Source organism: Battus philenor, unplaced genomic scaffold (genome assembly GCF_028537555.1).
Source record: "Battus philenor isolate CCGP_79_NKW_IND1 unplaced genomic scaffold, ilBatPhil1.0.hap1 SCAF_43, whole genome shotgun sequence".
NCBI classification, from domain to species: Eukaryota; Metazoa; Arthropoda; class Insecta; order Lepidoptera; family Papilionidae; genus Battus; species Battus philenor.
The window spans coordinates 97,501-102,500 of NW_027181708.1; the positions used below are offsets into that span (position 1 = coordinate 97,501).

The 5,000-nt window shown below is 51.2% G+C and overlaps 2 non-coding genes across 2 annotated transcripts; both read right to left on the reverse strand.

Moving 5' to 3' along the window:
• Nucleotides 1-620: 620 nt before the first annotated feature.
• Nucleotides 621-777, reverse strand: LOC137929153 (5.8S ribosomal RNA). The gene has a single exon (XR_011108724.1). It is a non-coding gene; the product is annotated as a 5.8S ribosomal RNA (ribosomal RNA).
• An 816-nt stretch (nucleotides 778-1,593) lies between these two features.
• On the reverse strand, nucleotides 1,594-3,497 carry LOC137929166 (small subunit ribosomal RNA). Its single transcript, XR_011108736.1, has one exon. It is a non-coding gene; the product is annotated as a small subunit ribosomal RNA (ribosomal RNA).
• Between the last annotated feature and the right edge of the window lie 1,503 nt (nucleotides 3,498-5,000).

Genomic DNA, 5,000 nt, shown 5'->3' on the forward strand with positions numbered 1-5,000 from the left:
TAATGTTTACTTACATATGTTTGTGTGTGCGTTACGCTTGCCGCGCAAGAAAACATTCACCGCCTGCCGGTCGCATCCGTCGGAGACGCGTCGTCTGTGCTTCCGATATATTTTATTATATCGTATACACGAACCGATGAGCTCGGACGAAGACCGCACTACGAAGACTCGCGTCTTAGCGATGCGTGTAATCTTTTCACACTCGTTTCATATTCAATACAATTCGATATATTTAAACGGACCGTAAACGCGCTCCGCGCGTACGCGGACGTGAGGGGTGCAGCACCCCGCCGTCCGTCGTCCGTCGCGAAGAACGTTCAACGGAAACCGTCAATTGTTCGAAAGAGCGCGCGCCCGCTCGCCCGCGCGCGGTAGTGCGGCAGCGGCAGCGCGACGACAGCGACGGCGGATAGTGAGAGAGAGAGAGAGTGAGAGCCGCGGCGGCGCGGACGAGAGACTCTTATTAGAGATCGTCCCATCGCACCGTCCGCGAGCTCGTTCATCACCCCCCACCAACCCGCCGCCGCCGCGTCGCGCGTCACCGCCGCGCGCATCGACCGGCGCGAGCGCACGTAGCGCGCGTTCTACACCGAACAGTGTGGTTTTTATATTTTAACAGCCGGCCCTCAGACAGGAGTGGTCCTGGATATTTCTCCACGGACCGCAATGTGCGTTCGAAATGTCGATGTTCAAATGTGTCCTGCAGTTCACACTATGACGCGCAGTTAACTGCGTTCTTCATCGACCCGCGAGCCAAGTGATCCACCGTCCAGGGTAATGGTTTTTTCTTAATGTTGTTATTACTTACGGTAGCGGCCTACGGCTCTCGCCGTCGGCCACTTGATTGTCCGTTTTTATGTATTAACGTCGAAAGTTGGTCGAATTCATGTGCGCCGAGGCGTTCATAAAGAAACGGCACCGAAAAAGCTTAACGCCCCGACGCGAATCCTTTAGAATGATGAACGACGACGACCCGCGCACCCCCCAACGAGCTGGCGTGACGCACGACATTGTCATCTTTCTAACCGCTTAAATTTCGTTTTGTATAGCGCCAACCGACAATAAAGGGCCTGAGCTAGGCAGTGGGGATTTTCACCGCTTCGAACGCTCCGTTTGGTATGCCCCGGTCGGCGCTCGTCTCTCGGCGTTTTTCCGCCACCCGGCCGCTTCGACGGCGGCGGAGGCAGCGGCGGCGGTAGCACTTTCGACGAATGCCACCACCGCCACCGGCCACCGCCACGGCGCCGTCGCCGCTGCGCCGTTAGGCGTAATAGACGCTAGAGACAATTATTTCACATTTTATTTTTTATACATATATACAAACACGCACACACACACGCACGCACACGCGCGCGCGCTCGTCCGCATTAGATACGAACAGCAGCGCGCGCGCGTACGTACATATATATGTATATATGTCGTATATATATATCATTATGGATGTATTACATATATATATGTGTAAACACGGTATGTACGAAGTCGTCGTCGTCGTCGTCGTCGTCGTCGTCGCAACAGCAACAACAGCAACAGCAACAGCGGCGCAACAACGTTCGTGAACATATCACGCGTCTCGCACACATACACACACGTTAATGATCCTTCCGCAGGTTCCCCTACGGAAACCTTGTTACGACTTTTACTTCCTCTAAATGATCAAGTTTGGTCAACTTCCCAGCAACGCCGACGGCCGTGAAGCCACCGCGTGTCGGTCCGAAGACCTCACTAAATCATTCAATCGGTAGTAGCGACGGGCGGTGTGTACAAAGGGCAGGGACGTAATCAACGCGAGCTTATGACTCGCGCTTACTAGGAATTCCTCGTTTATGGGGGATAATTGCAAACCCCAATCCCCAGCACGAAGGAGTTTCAACGGGTTGCCCGGGCCTCTAGGCCAGGGAGAACATGCTGATTCCTTCAGTGTAGCGCGCGTGCGGCCCAGGACATCTAAGGGCATCACAGACCTGTTATTGCTCAATCTCGTGCGGCTCGAAGCCGCCGGTCCCTCTAAGAAGAATTTTAATACGTCGCCAGTGAGTTGCGCCACCGGAGCGGCGCACACCTAAATGACGACGCCTATTTAGCAGGCTAGAGTCTCGTTCGTTACCGGAATTAACCAGACAAATCGCTCCACCAACTAAGAACGGCCATGCACCACCACCCACCGAATCAAGAAAGAGCTGTTAATCTGTCAATCCTTCCGGTGTCCGGGCCTGGTGAGATTTCCCGTGTTGAGTCAAATTAAGCCGCAGGCTCCACTCCTGGTGGTGCCCTTCCGTCAATTCCTTTAAGTTTCAGCTTTGCAACCATACTCCCCCCGGAGTCCAAAATCTTTGGTTTCCCGGAAGCTGCCCGCCGAGCCATCGTAGTAACGTCGGCGGATCGCTAGATGACATATTTACGGTTAGAACTAGGGCGGTATCTAATCGCCTTCGAACCTCTAACTTTCGTTCTTGATTGATGAAAACACCTTTGGCAAATGCTTTCGCTGATGTTCGTCTTGCGACGATCCAAGAATTTCACCTCTAACGTCGCAATACGAATGCCCCCAGTTATCCCTATTAATCATTACCTCGGAGTTCTGAAAACCAACAAAATAGAACCGAGATCATATTCTATTATTCCATGCACGAAATATTCAAGCAGCATTTTGAGCCCGCTTTGAGCACTCTAATTTGTTCAAAGTAAAATTGTCGGCCCATCTCGACACTCACCGAAGAGCACCGCGATAGGATTTTGATATTGAACCGCCGTTTTACCGACGGCTCACCGACGATATGCTCCGCAGACGTGTCAGTATCACCGCGGATGCGGTGCACCGACAGCGCGGCGCACAAATGCAACTACGAGCTTTTTAACCGCAACAATTTTAGTATACGCTATTGGAGCTGGAGTTACCGCGGCTGCTGGCACCAGACTTGCCCTCCAATTGTTCCTCGTTAAAATATTTAAAGTGTACTCATTCCGATTACGAGGCCTCGTAAGAGTCCCGTATCGTTATTTTTCGTCACTACCTCCCCGTGCCGGGAGTGGGTAATTTGCGCGCCTGCTGCCTTCCTTGGATGTGGTAGCCGTTTCTCAGGCTCCCTCTCCGGAATCGAACCCTGATTCCCCGTTACCCGTGACAACCATGGTAGTCGCAGAAACTACCATCGAAAGTTGATAAGGCAGACATTTGAAAGATGCGTCGCCGGTGCTGGACCATGCGATCGGCAAAAGTTATCCAGATTCATCAAAATTAACGACTTCGGACGCGAGGCCCTCCGTCGATTGGTTTTGATCTAATAAAAGCACTCATCCCATCACTGGTCAGAGTTCTGATTGCATGTATTAGCTCTAGAATTACCACAGTTATCCAAGTAACCGAGGTAAGATCTAAGGAACCAAAACTGATATATTGAGCCATTCGCGGTATCGCCTTAATACGGCTTGCACTGAGACATGCATGGCTTAATCTTTGAGACAAGCATATAACTACTGGCAGGATCAACCAGGGAGCTAGCTAGTAGAGCTAACACACACCAACACCGCACATACGAGAGATATGAGGGTGATGATGATATGATAGACGTGTGACAAGCGACGCGTCGGACGTTCGAAACGCCGTGACGCGCCGGTGCCTAGGTAGCTTTTTGCGTGCGTGCGTGCGTGCGTGCGTATTTATTACAATACACACACAACACCACACCGCAACAACAAAATGAATTCGTTTTTCTATCTGTTCACGGAGGAAAATGTATATCTCAACACTCGCCTCGCGTTCGTCCAGATTTACTTTGGACGCGGCATCGCGTCCGATTCATCGGAACGTTCTTTGACGAGACACATACAAATCTTCACTTTTATAAAATATCGTTTCGCAAAACGAACAATGACCGATTTCCAGCCCGGTTTTAGAGAGATCCGAAATCCTTGATTTATATATCATGATCGACCGTCGCGCGACTAGCGCGCGACGAGCTCGTTGATGCGATGCGTTAAGGGCCGCCCCGAAGTCGACTCGGGAGCCCAACGCCGTTCGCGTTAATTAAACGAGACGTTCTCTTACGCCTTCCGCTCTTACATAACGGAGACGTCGTCCGACACAGTTTACGGTGTGTTGTTGTGGGGAGATGATCCCCTTTTTCTTCCCTCCTCCGCCGCCGCTGTGTCGTTCGTGCGTTTGTCGGTTATAGAAGTTTCAGTTTCGGGCGTTCTCGTTGGTGGCGCGCGTTGTTTGTGTATCGGTGTTATTAGTTTTGTTCGATTCGCGCGCGTTTTCTAAGAATAATTTTTAAATTTTTTTTTTTTTATAAAAAAAAAAAAAAAAAAACTAAATCTAAAAAAAACGCAATCTCCGCAAACAAACTAACACCACCACCACACACACCCCACCAACCAAAAAAACACACTCCACACTCCACAACCACCAACAAACAAAACAAAACAGAAGAGCATCGGAGAGAACTCGATTCGGCCGACCGGCGCGTCTCGCGCCAGTCCCATGTATATGCGGGAACGACTGTATGCGTCTCCGCGTAGCGCGATAGAGCGTTCGCGTATCGATTGCATACCACCGATCTACATATCTATATCTGACCCTGATCTCGATGTCATCGTCGTCGTCATCATCATCATCATCATCATCATCATCATCATCATCATCATCATCATCATCATCGTTCGACCCGATCGCGGATTGCGCGTAGCCAGCCGCCGATGCGTTCGCGTATCGATTTCTGAAAACGACAGAGTCCGGTCCCGTTCGCGTATCGATGCATAAATTTCGTGCTGATGACGATCGCACTCTTTCATACGCGATGTCGACTGAGACAAAGAAAGGTGTCGTCGTCGTCGTCGTCGTCGTCGTCGTCGTCGTCGTCGTCGTCGTCGAGACGGTAGCGGTCCGTAATAAAGATCGTGCGGCCCGGCCTCGGGGTGCGGATAGTCACTCGGGCGTTCGCGTATCGATTTCGGAAAACGACAGAGTCCGGTCCCGTTCGTGTATCGATTTTCTAACG